Raw genomic sequence first — 16817 nt, 5'->3', positions numbered from 1 at the left:
TCTCTATTTTGTAGTGATTGTTTCTGATTCATCAGAAAGTGAAAATTCTGAATCCACACAAGGTACTAAAAAAAATGTTTACTACTCTTTTCTGCTATGTTTCAAATATTGCTATTATATATATTTCTAATTTATGCAGGTTCAGGCTCTAATTTTATGACTCCCTTCGAGGATTGTCAATCTCCAACTAATCAGTCTGTAATCAACACTGAAGGTAATGACTATAATTCTGATTTCCAGTTTCAGATGTTACTCTACATATTCTTAAGTTAATATTCAAACTTCTGATCATGATATTGTACTATGATATTGAACAATTTCAGGATATTCTGATCTTGGTGATCAACTCATCCAATGTAGTTATTGTAATGCACAAATGTGGTATGATGAAAGAATATCAAAAAATAAGAATTTTGAGAATCCAAGGTTCAGTTTATGTAGTGGAAATGGCAAAGTTGAATTGCCATTATTACAAAATCCACCCGAATATCTGCAACAACTTCTATTTCATGATGATACAATTGATAGTAAAAATTATCAACATAACTTGCGAGCATACAACATGATGTTTGCCTTTACTTCTGCTGGAATTAAGCTAGATAAAAAAATTAATAATTCAAGAGGACCTCTTACGATCAAAATACAGGGGCAACCATGCCATAGAATAGGCAGTCTATTACCAATGTCTGGCAAAAAACCCAAATTTGCACAGCTATATATCTTTGACACAGAAAATGAAGTGCAAAATAGAATTAATGTCATGAGGTAGAAGTTCTTTTATTTCTGTCAGTAAGAAAAGTATTCATTCACTTTCAATAGTTTATGCAGTTATCAATATTTTAAAATATTGTTTTTTCAGTCAATATTTCGGAATTCAGAATCATATTGTTTCAGCTTTAAGTCACATGCTACATCAACACAATTCTTATGCTCAAAGTTTTAGAATGGTCAGAGATAGATTGGCAGCTGATCAAGCCAATAATATCAAATTGCAACTAATAGTTGCTCGGGGAAAAGATGGTCGTGTATATAATATGCCTAATGTTCCGGAAATTGCTGCACTTATTGTTGGCGATTTTCATCCAGACTAAAAAAGAGACATTATTGTTGAAACTCAAAATGGAGAATTACAAAGAATCCATGAACTTCATCCTAGCTATGTACCACTACAGTATCCTCTGCTCTTTCCTTTTGGAGAAGACGGATATAGAGCTCACATACTTCATCGTTGTACTTCATCCAGCAAAAAAAGAAAGCGAAACCGTCTGACAATGAGAGAGTGGTTTGCTTATAGACTTCAGTCCAGGTCAAATGAAGCACAAACTTTATTGCATTCTCGAAAATTATTTCAACAATTCATTGTTGAAGGTTATACCATGGTGGAATCTGAAAGACTTAGCTATATCAGAAACAACCAAAAGAAGCTTAGAATTGATAAGTATTCTAGCTTACAAACTTCATTGGATACTGGAACAGCTAAAGGCTTAACCAAGGGAAAAAGAGTCATCTTACCCTCAACCTTTGTTGGGAGCCCACGTTATATGGATCAACTTTACTTTAACAGTATGGAAATATGCAGTCATGTTGGTTTTCCAAATTTTTTTATTACTCTAACCTGTAATCCAAATTGGCCTGAAATTCGTAGATTACTTTCACCTTTGAATCTCAAACCGACAGACAGGCCAGATATTGTATCACGAATTTTCAGATTAAAATATGAACACATGTTGTCAGACTTAACAAAGGGTCAATTACTGGGAAAAGTGGTTGCATGTAAGTTGACCATCATTTTTATACTTAAATACAAATATAACTTGGTCATTTGGCCATTTTTGTTTGTTGTATAAAGCAGATATTCATGGCTAAAATATTACAATTTAACCAACGCTTTTACAGATATGAAATACAGAATTATACTTACCATCATAAGATTATCTTTTGTGAATCACACATATGCATTTTATACAGTTTAGTTGGTCATCAGCTTTTATACTTAAATTAAATACAAATATTAGTTGGTCATTTGAAGATTTTTCTTTGTTCTATAACGTAGATATTAATAGCTAAAATATTACAATTTAACCAACACTTTTACAGATATGAAATACAGAATTATACTTGGCATCGTAACTTTATCTTTTGTGGATCACAGATATGCATACTATAGAGTTTCAAAAGCGAGGACTCCCTCACGTGCATTTATTACTATTTCTACATCTAGACAATAAATATTCATCTTCAACCGACATTGATCAGATAATATAAGCTGAAATACCTTCCCATCAAGATGACCCAGAACTCTACAGATTGGTGGAGAACCATATGATACATGGCCCATGCGGAATTTTACAAACCAACTCTCCATGTATGAAAGAAGGCATATGCAGTCGTTTTTATCCTAAACAATTTCAGCCTCAGACTCTTTTGGATTCAAATGGTTATCCAGTCTATCATAGAAGAAACAATGGTCATTCAATTTCAAAGAATGGTGTTATCATTGATAACAGATATGTAGTACCTTACAATCCAAAATTACTGAAAAAATATCGGGCTCGTATAAACATTGAATGGTGTAATCAAAGTACTTCAATCAAATATTTATTTAAATACATAAACAAAGGCTATGACAGGGTGATTGCTGCTATGCTTTCTGATAGCGATAATGCAGCTCAAAATGTAAATATTCATAATGATGAACTTAAAGAATATCTAGATTGCAGATAATTTCATCTTAACCTACATAATTTATTATCTCACTATTATTTTTACTAACAAAGCTATATCACATATACGTTTCTCCCTGTGAAGCTGCTTGGAGAATATTTTCTTTTCCAATCCATGACAGAAAGCTTGCTGTTGAGAGATTGTATTTTCATCTTCCAGATCAACATAACATTATTTATAAAGATCATGATGATATAGATGATGTACTATCGAAACCAAGTATTTCAGATTCAAAATTCCTGGCTTGGATGAACACTAATAAAGATTTTGATGAGGCCAGAAATCTAACTTATTCCCAATTTGTGTCAAAATTTGTATATAATAAAAGAAACAGATCATGGCAACCCAGAAAAAAAGGATATACCATTGGAAGACTCATATGGGTAGCACCAACATATAGAGAAGCATGTTTTGCAATGGGCTTTCTACAAGATGACAGAGAATATGTTGAGGCAATCAGAGAAGCCAAGGACTGGGGCACAACTAATTATCTAAGGAAATTGTTTGTATTAATTCTGTTAACAGGTGCCATGAGCAAACCTGAGGAAGTTTGGAATCAATGTTGGCATTGGCTAGCTGATGACATTGCATATCAATATACTAAATCAACAATCAACTCAGGTAGGCTGTAACGTTTTTTATGTTCCACACCAATGGTCACAATCATTCACTGCCAACTTCATTTTTATTTTTTTATTGACTAACAACTTGCTTTTTTTTTCTTAGAAATACAGATCAATGATGATACACTTAAAAATTTGACATTGATTGAAATTGAACAACTCTTGCACATAAACCAAAGATCACTAAAAGACTATCCTACAATGCCATATCCTCAGGATATCAATCTCACATCGTACCTACAAAACAACTTGCTATTATCAGAACTCGACTACAACCATGATGAAACGAGATCAGAATTTAAACATCTTTTTGCATCCATGACAGGCAATATACCTATTCATACATTATAAATTCTATTAGTCACAGTTAACATCTTATAAAAAATGGTCATTGCGAATTATAAATTATATTGATGCTTTTAATATTCTATTAATAACAGGGAATCTACCCTCACTTAATTGTTTCCATCAATGACTAAATTAATCTTCATTTCGATATAACATCAGCTTACCTATCAATGCAGATGAACAAAAAACAATTTATCATAGAATTATCCAAGCTGTCAACAACAATGAAGGTGGAATGTTTTTTTTATACGGATTTGGAGGCACAGGAAAAACATTCATATGGAGAACATTAACAAGTTCATTGAGAGCAAAAAATCAGATTGTAATCATTGTTGCTTCTAGCGGAATAGCCTCTCTATTATTACCAGGAGGCAGAACTGCACATTCGAGATTTAAAATTCCTGTACCAATTTTTGAAGACTCAACATGTAATATCCATCAAGGCACCGAATTAGCAGAATTATTGAACCAGACAAGCCTAATAATTTGGGATGAAGCACCAATGGCCCACAAATTCTGTTTTGAAGCGCTTGATCAAAGTTTAAGAGATATTATCATAGATAAATCAAAGTCAAATCAAATATTTGGAGGGAAAGTTATAGTATTTTGTGGAGATTTTCGCCAAATACTATCGGTCATCCCAAGAGGAACGCGCTCAGACATTGTAAATGCAGCAATCAATTCATCCTATCTATGGGATTCGTGTGAAATATTGACCTTGAAAAAAAAAACATGCGCTTACACAGCAATCTAGAATCAGTTGATGAAGAAGAAACTGCCACATTTGCTAAATGGATTCTAGACATTGGAGATGGAATTATAGATGATGAAAATGATGGTTATGCTACAATTCAAATTCTTGCTCATCTACTCATCACTCAATATGATGATCCAATCAGTGCTATAGTCAAATCAACATTCCCAGACTTAGATTAGCACCACAATAATCTTGAATTCTTTAAATCCAAGGCAATACTGGCCTCAACAAATGAAACGGTAGAACAAATCAATGATTACGTGCTATCCTTCATTCCAGGTAATTATATCATTACTTATTTAATTGTCACTTGCTCAGACAAAAATATAACCACTGAAATTGTAATTTTGCAAATCATAGGTGACCACGTGGAATATCTAAGCTCTGATTCCATTGATAAATCAGAAACCAGTGAGAATTCGTATTTCCAACCAATCACTACTGAATTCCTTAATTCATTGAAAACATCCGGTTTGCCAACTCATTGTATCAAACTTAAAATTGGAAGTCCTATAATGCTGTTAAGAAACCTCGACCAAAATCAAGGTCTATGTAACGGTACTAGATTAGTAGTAACAAAGATGGCAAAACATGTAATTGCAGCTGAAATTATCTCAGGTAAAAACATTGGCTTGGCTGTTTATATTCCAAGAATGTCAATGTCTCTTTCACAATCACCCTGGCCGTTTAAACTATTAAGAAGACAATTTCCGATTATGCTATCTTATGCAATGACAATAAACAAGTCACAGGGACAATCACTATCCATGGTTGGACTTTATTTGCCGAAACCAGTATTCACTCATGGCCAATTATATGTTGCATTGTCAAGGGTCAACTCAGCAAAAGGATTAAAAATTCTCATCCGTGATGATGAGCAGAAAAGCATGAATTCCACCACCAATGTAGTATACAAGGAAGTGTTCAGAAACATTAAAACTTAAATTTCAGTTGTTTAATATCAGATTCAATTCTATTGTCATGCTTTTTCAAACAGTTCTATTCTTTAATAATTAATTGTTCAATATTATATTATCACTGCATTATATAATTTCAGTTATTATAACCTTCAATACAATTCAATTGATATTAAATATTGAGAATTGACAATCAATTTCAATTCTTTTTTGATGCGTTCTGAAACAGTGCTCCTCTTTTGTGATCACTTCTTCCAGACAATTCCATTGATTTTAAATACTAAGAATCCAACAAGAATAACCATAACCAATCTATAATTTTTTAAATACCAATGACAATTCCATTCATATCACCACTTTCACACAGACACACATCGAGAAAAATACATATGTATATATGTGCGTGGTTTTATTAATAGCAAAATATGCTAGATCAGTTAAACATCTTATCTTCTAAATCACATTATAAATAAAAAAATAAGGATAAATAAGGTTGACTAAGTAGCGGTAGTAGTGATTAGTGGACTACAATACTTTGGAACTTGATCTCTCTGGGACAATTACAGTCCTCACAGAAAATCCTTTTCATTTTGTTTTAATTTATTTCAGTTTGAATTTCACGTTTTTTACTCTATCTTGCCTATTCTTCTCTATTTTCTGACGTGCCTCCATTTTAAGCATTTTTTAGAAACTGCACACACAACAGTTTCACAGGGCCATTTATTGAGAAGATATGGGTGACGACAGAGTTGATACTACAATTACTTCAAGCATGAGAATGTGTAAAATACTTTAATGATTAGGTGAATTTTACATTATTAATCTATTAATTAATCTATCAAGCCGAAAACCTCATGGAAAAAATTAAGAAATTTAAGACCGAACTATTATATGCACACCACAAACAACACTCAAGTCCAATCACTTCTGAAACCATTCAGAAAAAAAACCATTTGCCATCGAAAAGATAAATCAATTAATCAAGTGCACTCAACTATTAACCCATATTACCCGTTCCTCTGCAAACATCATCTTAACATCAAATCACCATACTTTTACTTCAGAAAAACCCAACATGACTACCTCATCCTCCACCGCTTCAACCAGAGTAAAAAGCCACTCTTACAAAGTTTATATCTTGCAATGCATTATTTTTTCGTTTAAACTTTTGACATTAGCAAATCTTTTGTTCATGCAGATCAGATATCCAATTGTGAGACCACCTGCAATCATGCAATTCAGAGTAGCTTTCCACAATAACTAGGTTATAGTTTAAAATACAAAAAACTTTTTTTCCTTCCCTTGCATCTGTTGGTTATTGATTACATTCCATTTGCACGGTTTTTGATTGATCATGTCATTTCTCTTGGTTTTGTTTTTTCCCTGTTCCCTGCCTTTCGTGTTCTGTTTTTGCCTATTTCTACTGACTTCCATACTTGCATTGCATTTGCATGCTTTTCAATTCACCACATTTTAAATATATAGCATTTTGCTTTGATTGTGGATTTCACGTGGAATTTTATATCATTTTCATTTAGTTCCTTTAACTTTTTTCATTTTCTCTTTTGACATATTATTTCTTTTCATACATTTTCTTGCTTTTTATATTTAGACATTCATAGAGATACCTCCATTTTATCATCAACAATGGGCACCCAATTACCCACACGAAGTTCGGTTCAAATACAATGGAGCAACCTACCGAATACGGGTCCAACAACACTGAGGAAGATATTTTTTTGCAGATGGACTCTCAGAGGTCAGGGCAAATTTAAAAATTTACGAGTCTATTATCATCAACTTCTTTGCCTGCGATAATAATACCATCTTTGATCTACATTTTACACCTCCCCTGAATCAACAAATATGTGGTAGACCAAAACTTCATTGTCGTGTACATGCCTGGAGAACTGAAATTTCCCAATGTATACTGGGTGCTCCCCAACCACTGGTAATATACAATCACATTAACTTGCATTATTATGAGAATTCCAATAATATTATTAATCTTTGTAAATGATCCCCAAGAAATCCCATCACATGCAAGGAAATATGTGAAACAATGTGAGAATCACTTGACAATTTTAAGGAAGAATGCACCTCCTCTGCAATGGGACGTCGTTACACTTGACCGCGGCATTAAAGATAAAAGTATCGTCTGGCCATGGTACAAGTTTCTCAAGGAAAACGATTTCCATCACGGAGACGAGGTATCATTCTATTACCGGCCATATGAAAGAATTTGGGAAATGGTCATCAGAAGAGAAAGGAAATGGCTATAATTTTCGCTTTATATGTGATTATATTTGGTTTAATATGTAATTATGTTTTGTTTATATTCTCTGAACAATCTCTATTTCATCAACATTATAATTATATATCTATTTAATATTCAATTATACTCCTGTGATTGCAATTTTATTAACCAAGTGACCCGTGCGTACGCACGGGTTACAGACTAGTTAGTAATAAAAGAACCATCAATTCTTCCATGTGTCATGTTTTTCATTATTTTGGCTTTTTATATTACTCTCGCTTGCACGTGCACATCACTTCCCTCACCTCTTGCACAACCTCTCCGCGTTCTGCTTCCATGCTTTTTCGTTCCACCATTTTTAGATTTTCATTTTCAAATTCAAATTCAAAAGTACAACTAAGGTGTGTGTAGGTTCCACACAGCTCATTTTGTAACGTCACGTGTGACACCCTCTATCCCATACATATATGTATTAATAATAAAAGGAATAAAAATTAAAATATTAATTAAAAGTATTTAATTTTTTTTTAAATACAAGTCTTTCAAAATGGTAAAAGACTCACATTCACCTTTCTAACATCATAATAAAACTTGTCTAAATAAATAATAAATTCACTTTGGCTCAAAACAAAGCCGTCCAAAACTTCATACAATTAATATAGAACTTATACCCTAATGTCATATCCTATCAGAGCATTGTGTTTTCGTATCCTCTAGCATGAGGTTCTTCATAGTCATCCACCTATTCATCTGCTCCCACGAACACAAGGTTCAAGATCATCACATGATCCAAACACAAATAACACATTAGGAGTGAGTTATCACATTTCTAACTAATGAAGAGTAACGATACAACATGTAGGTATAAATATCATAAAAACAAAATAAAACATACTTAAACATAGCTCACATCATTTCACCACTTTATCATCCAACATCACATCATCTCACAACACATTTCATTCATTTTCACAACATTCATGTACCCAAGGATCAAAACACAATGTCATCAAGTGAATCAATATCGATCAATACATAAGCGTTATGCAACATATACACTAAGACTCAATCCTATATACAATGTGGTACCATGTTAGTGAAAAACCACGTCGGGCGCCTAGGAGTACATGGCAAGACAAACCACACACTAGCAAGTCAGGTCACTCTCACTAGGTAAGATCATATGGAGACCAGTCAGGGTCATGATGTTTTGCGAGAATGCTCCAACCATATGATATCAACATAGGCTTAAAGGAGCACTCAAATGGGGTGACCCCCAAGGCCTACACTCCGAAGAGTCCGTCAGGGCCTCTCCCTCCTGATTCAGGTCCAACCAAGAAAATATTTTAGTACATAGACTCTATCTATGAACTGTACAAAACACACGACTCCTCAATTGTTCTCAAATAGTTTATCTCGTCGCCCTTAAAGGGTCTTAGCATTAACTCGTCGCCCTTAAAGGGACTTAACATTAACTCGTCGCCCTTAAAGGGTCTTAGTATTAACTCGTCGCCCTTAAAGGGTCTTAGTATTAACTCGTCGCCCTTAAAGGGACTTAGCATTAACTTGTCGCCCTTAAAGGGACTTAGCATTAACTCGTCGCCCTTAAAAATGTCTTATAGTCGTGTAATTGTACAATTCATAGTTCACAACTCAATGCACATATATATCTCAATCACATACATACTCAATTTATCACATACACTTGATCTCAATCATATACATACTCAATTTATCATACACTCGATCTCAATCACAATGGTATAATCTCAATTTAACACGTTATCACACCTCCTGAATCATATACACTTTACCTATGAACTATGCAATACACACAACTACTCAATTGTTTTCAAAATCATTTTAACTTGTCGGATTCCCACAGTGGATCCAATCACAATACTCGTCACCCTTAAAGGGTCTTATAATTGTGTGATTGCACAGTTCATAACTCACAACTCAATACACACTTTCCCTCGGATAAAGCATAAGAGTAACTATGTTCTCATACAAACACTTCTTGCTGTAGTGTTCTAAAGGGATGAAATTCTGTATGAGCTGGAAGACCTGTTCGTTGGGTCTGAACGGTAAGCGCTGGAATTACATTTTCAGTTATGTTAAGACCTTCTAAATTCATGCAGACCTTCCAATAATAGATGATAAAAATTACATTTTGTTACGTAAAACTTTTATCATAAAAGTGTTGTTATTGTGATTTTGCAAACAAAAATTTTGCTATTTGATATCTATGTAGTAGAGTCGACATCATCTGTGGAAAAAATAATTTAAATTTATTGGTGTTAAGATATTTAAATTAAAATGTAATCATTTTTTTTTATCATATCTATAACTTGATATATAAAAACTTTATTAAATAATGTGTAGTTGTGTTCAAAAAATGATAATTGGAAATAAAAATTATATTTAAATTAATTAAAAATATATTATGTTATTCAATATATTCTTGATCAAATAAATTAACCTATTTTATTTTTTTATTTATTTTTATTTCTTAAATCAATTTTTATAATGAATAACTGCACCCAAAAAAATATAAATTATCGTCTTAAATCAATTTTATGTCTTTAGTTTTATTTCTTGAATTAGTTATACATAATTACAATTTTACTATATAAGTATCTATGGTAACTATTATTGTTATTAATATTGATATTCTTTCTTTTATATTTGTTTATTATTGTCATTAAGAATCAAGGGTGGGAATGAAAGTGATGTTAGAGAATAAGAATAAGGAATAACATGTAGTCTCGTGATGATCCATTGTTATACTTATCTTAACCATCATTTATATATGTATATTTTTTAAAAATAATTATATATAAACATATGATTAAATACTTTTTATTTTTTGGGTTTAACTTTGTTTTCTAAATCTAATAAAATACTTTGATTTGTTCTCATGTTTTTATTAAATCATTTACCATATTATATTGTCAAATTGATGCTTCAAATTAGTCTTACAATTGTTCTTCAATGTATTTGTAATGAATGCATTTCAATATGTGAGCAATTTTAGATTTTTACTCCATAGTTTAGTCTTTTGTAAATAATATACTAACAACAATAACCTCAATAAAATTAAATATGTATTTCATTGTTTATGAAATTTTAAAATATTAATAGTCCAGGATATCATCAAAGCTAACTACATTGTGATATTTTATAAAATATATTTATATTTCAATTATATTAGTTTTTTTTATTCTCATTAAATAAGTTTTATACAATTACAATTACACTATATAAGTATCTATGATAACTATTATTGTTATTAATATTCATTTTCTCTCTTTTATATTTGTTTATTATCATGGTCGAGTATGTGGGATGGGGATGGAGATGATATTAGGGAACAATAACAAGGAATAGCATACAATCTCTGTTGCCATGTTTATCTTAACTATCATTTATATATTTTTTATAAAAAAAATTATATATAAACATAAGATTAAATACTCTTGCTTTGCTACAAAAAATGTTTCTAACATTATGACTTTGTTACTTCCATTTTGTTATATAATATCTATTTTCTTTTGCTTGATCTTCAAATTAGTTATATGCGCTGATGATTCATTTTTTAGCTTATATTAATTTTTTCCTATTTAATTGCTTTCAAATTTAATAAATAAAAATAATATATAATATTATAATGGTATAGTCCACACCTATATTTTTTATTTTTCAGCTTACTCGTACGAGAGACACAGATATTAAACTAGTAGTCTCTTACAAAGACAAAAACTGATGAGGTGTCGTTATAAGAAACGATAAGATTGTCCTTGTTGGACTGAACGGATTGAAGTGATAAGAAAGAAGGAACAAACAAATAAAAGTACGATTGGGATATAGAAGCAACAAAAGTCATGGAAGAGCATCATGTTCATAAAATATATAATAGGTTTTTGGTTGATTATATAGCATTTATAGTTTTATTATACCTACGTTAACATTTAATGGAAACATTCATTAATCAGGCTTGAAACAGAATCCAGGGACAAAACTAAAATCAACTGTCAGTTCTTCATTCGTATTAAAAATTAGTTTTAAAAGAATGATAAAATGAGGGCAAAATTGCATTTTTGGTCCCATAGTTTATCTCTAGTTTCGGATTTGGTCCTCTAGTAATTTAATTCATGAATTAGGTCCTCCTATTTTATAAAATCATGTAATGTTGGTCCCCCAGACCACAATTGAAAGTTGACCGTTAACAAGTGATGTTGACTGTCACGTGTCACGTTCTTATTGGATAATGACTACCACATGTCATGTTCTGGTTGATCAATGAAAACAACAATGCATTTCATCTTTCATGGAATTGACATCCAATCAGAACATGACACGTGACAGTCATCATTCAATAAGAATGTGACACGTGGCAGTCAACATCACTTGCTAACGGTCAATGTCCAATTGTGGCTTGGGAGACTAACATTGCATGATTTTACAAAATAGGAGGACCCAATTCGTGAATTAAATGAATCGAACTAATGTGACGATCGACCAGTCCAGTCCATTTCTTAAAACATTAATTGCACACACACACGGGCCATGGGGTAGGGGATGAAAATCACACATTTGTGATGTCTAGGAACCTAATTTGCGTAATTGAAGTGTGAGAGACTAAAATTACATATTTACAATAACTAGTGAATCTAAATAAAATTACAATTGAAACTTGGGGGACTAAAATTGCATAATTGAAACCTATGAGGACTAAAATCACACATGAAGACCAAAAGTGCAGTTAAACCTTAAACAAAGTTATACTTTTTTAAGGCAAACTAAGTTATACCTTGTCACTATAAAAAGAAGGATAACAGAAATGACATCACCCCAAGTTTAGTTAAAGGGATCGAGTCATGGAAAAGAAAAAATATTGTGTAGTGTGGGACAACCACATGCTTATAGTAAAAAATCCTAATCAATCTTCATGTACTAGATAATTGAGTTTTGTTAATTCTTTCTCGTAACTTGAAAAAAATGATTATGTATTACATGAAGATTGATCAAAATCATTGACACACAACCATATAACAATTTCTTCATAATAGGTGACAAGCAAATCAATGAGATGTGTAAATATTTGGTGAGTATTATAATTTTTTGTAACACAACATTTTTCAACATTAGACAAGATATAAAAAAAACAAAGTAATTAGGTATTATACAAAAATAGTCAGTTTTAAGCACCATTTCAAATCTTACTCAACAGTAGACAATTGACATTATAAGTTACATTATACCAAATCAGTCCAATTCAACTTTTCCCTTTTCTCAGCCAAAGTTTACTATAATCCAGTACGTACCAATAGTTACTTGTTATTTAAAACATGAAAACACACTTAAATCACAATATACTTGACCCACATAAAATATACAGAGCAATCAAAGAGCCAAGCTTGAAAGCCATATAAATTCCTAAATTAAAAGCAACCCAAACTGCCTCCAAGGATTAAATCATCAAGGTTTTTAATTCAAAAATAAATATCTTATAAAAGGTGCAACAAGCTAGATGAAAGTCACCAAACCAAAATTCAGACTCACAATGAGAACCAAAATTAAAAGTGCTCTAAATCACAACAAACTTATATTAGCAAAAATTAAAAGTGCTCTAAATCACAACAAAATTATATTAGCAACATCTAGTTAAGTCTTAATTAAAATATAAAATAGATAAAACTTAGATATAACCAACATCAGAATAGATATAATCACACCAAATTTCAACAATAAAGTTTTCAATCACACAAAATGGATGAAATCAAGGCCCAAGAATAAGTTAAAAATCACTTACTATAAGAACCAAACACAACGAGAACATAAACACCAATTTTGGTATGGTGGCACAAAGTCACGGACATAGAGAAGAAGAGACTAATAAGATAAAGATAAGGAAGAACAAAAGACAGGTGAGGGGGATGAGAAGTTACTTATTAGTGTGATGGTGACGAAGTCGTGTTGGCGTGACAATGGATTCAAAGGTGGCCATGACGAAGTCATGGTGGCTTGATGTGAGGAAGAGAATAGGTTATGACAGTGCAAAGTGGTTGTTGGGATTCATGGTAAGGTGGCGGTCGTGGTTGTGGATATTTCAAGGGAGAGCGATAGAGCAGATAATGGGTATGGGGTTCTAAGTTTGTGGTGGTGGTGAGATCGAGAGAGAAACTAGGGTTTGTGAAGAGCCAGGATATGAGACAACAAGGAGAGGGAGTTTGAATTAGTATAGGATGAAAACTTTTCATCATTGATTCTAATTAGAACAAATGTACAAATTCATTTGAACACATATTAGAATACAAGTTCAACATCGATTCAAATTAACTAAAATGATTTCTATATTAATTTATAAATAACCGATGTTGTAATAATAACATAAAATGTGTTTCATGTAATAATGTGTATTGAAAAAAGTTCAATACTAACTAGAAATAATACCAAGATAAAATAAGTGATAACAATGTTCTATCAAAAAGGCTAGCCCAAATCAATATACTCTTACATGTACACTTTACTTTAATAATTTAAATCTAGTTCTAGATGAATTATTTTCTAATAATAAACATGTTCTTATCTAGCTTATACTTTACTATTATTATTTTGTGTAATAACATCTTCAAATATTAATTGTGATTGCATTTCAAAAACTCTCCAAGACAAATTTTCATACACTGCTCCGAAATCATATTAGTAAACCTAAACTTTTCCAAAAGCAAAGGTTAAGCTAAACCCAAATCGTTTAAATCATAACATCTTTTATGTTTTTTCTCCATGACCTTTACTTTTGAGACAAGTGGACCGAGAGATAGGTGTGTGACTGTGATATCAAATCGTACAACAACATGTATTATGACTCGGTCCAACATGCAAATCAACAAAGGTAGCCCCGGGTTATCATTCATTTGACAAATCTGTAACGGTTCAGAAGGCGCCATTGACAACCCCTATTGTCTTCAAATTTGGCAAAATCATTCACCAAATGTGAAAAGGTGAGGGGTGAAGGAAACCACCCATGATCCATCAATCAGATAAACAGAGCATTCTTTATGGGCAACATCATTATGCTTTTTATGTAGTTTGTCCTCTTTGGCCGGCTGGTTCATTTCTTTTAGATATCAACATTAGGTTTACGTACAAATTCGCAATTCCATCATACGTACGCATTCTGTTTTTCCCTCTATTGTTTCCTACTTGCAAGACCATATTAAATGTGAGTGGATAACCATCGATCCTTGTATTGTATGATTTTTATTTGAAGCTTCCAAGAAACTGCGAAGATACTACCCTCCTTTTTTCTTTTAGTTCGAATAATTTTTTTTATCAGCACAGCAAATATGATAATTGTTAGAGGTTAAATTTAATGAATAAATTCATAAGTAACAATAAATAATTTTGAGTGTAATATATATATATATATATATATATATATATATATATATATATATATATATATATATATTTATAACTTAAACTTAAATTTTAACAATTTTTGGTCGTATCAATAGTCCACCAGTTAGTTGTTATTATTAGAAGGATTTGAATTAACAACATTTTCTCATGTTCTAATGGTAATTCTAGAATTTAGAAAATATTACATAAATCTTTGAAATTAAAATTTATTAGTCATATTTGAAAATTATTAAACAATAGTTATTATTTGATGTAAAGCCATTCACGGAGGTTAGCTTAAATCAAGAGATTTCTCATCACCAAATTTCCTATCATTGGGACAATAAGTTCCAAAATGTATCAGCAAATGTAAAAATTCAAATGGAAACTACTTTTATTGTTGTTATTATTGATTATTGATAACGATAACGTATAACTGGGTTGAAACTTGGAACCGGCCGGGAGACAGATACGTGGTCCTTCACCTCATTGCTTATATATTGAAACAAGGGAGCAAATATTATCACAATTAAAGTATTCCTAAAGTTAACCCATAAAGGTTGACGCATTGGTGTATGGTTTTGATGCGTTGGTGTATGATTTTATTGTGTTTATATAAGTAAGAATAATTTATTTAATGAGAATTTATGTTCGATTTTCACTGTATGTAAAATTTCTTTAGACTAAAATCAACTAATGGGTTAAAAATCACTTATTTCTGACCTAGGAAAAAGAAAATTCCTAAATTTCATTCAATGCAACCACGGTTACTGCACCTATATACCATATTTTAATTAATTAGACTGATGTATATATTACTTTTTTTTTGGTACAAGACTATGTTATTACTTTGAACATATATAACAATTTCTATCATATTGCATACAAATATGAACAATGCAACCTCAATTGTAGTTTTAATACAGTCTTGGATGTTTCAAAAATCTTGGCGTCACAGTATCACAGCTGAAATTGCAGTCGATCGTGTATCATTTTTAAAACTTTGAGCTGAATTAACTAGTGATCTTGATTAGTTCAATTACATTTTATGATAAAAGTTCAAGATAGAGAGATGAAAATAAGAGAAAAGAAAAACTGAATATTACTTTGAATAATGCTTAAAACGAGCAAATCAGATTTTACCTGAAATCTTATATAATTAAACTTGTAACTAAATTTGTAACTAACTAAACTAACTTGTAATCAACTAAACTAATAACTAATTTGTAACTAATTAAACTAATCTATATCTCTAATATCCCCCGCAAACTGAAATGTGTTGAAAACACTTCAAGCTTGGAGAAGATACATTTGCATCAAAGGAAATGAAAATAAAGTCTGAAAAATATATCTAAACATGTCGAAAATACATTGGTCAAAACTGTAGCTTTTAGAAATCTTCGACCAACTTTGACTTTCTTAATCTTATTCCAAGAGTTCAAAGCAAGCATCAAAGCTTAACCATCAAGCGAAATCAACAAGGCCATTTGGCAGAAGCTCAAATCATTAATCTATGAAACTATCAAAGCTTAACCACGAAGTAGAAACTATACCTCGAAGTTTAACCAATTAGTAGAAGTAACAAGACTTAACCATCAAGAGTAGAAGCCAAGCAACAATTCAATGCTTAACCATCCATGGCAAAAACTTAAACAATGCTTAATCACCATGAACAGAAGCTTACATAAACAAAATAGAAAAATCACAAAATTTATCTTCTATGAGGACTTTTCACAAACACTTTGTAAACCAACAATAACCAAGGTTTAACCACCCATGACAGA

The sequence above is a fragment of the Glycine soja genome, chromosome 17 (assembly GCF_004193775.1).
Source record: "Glycine soja cultivar W05 chromosome 17, ASM419377v2, whole genome shotgun sequence".
In the NCBI taxonomy this organism is placed as follows: Eukaryota; Viridiplantae; Streptophyta; class Magnoliopsida; order Fabales; family Fabaceae; genus Glycine; species Glycine soja.
This window is presented reverse-complemented; position numbering follows the sequence as displayed.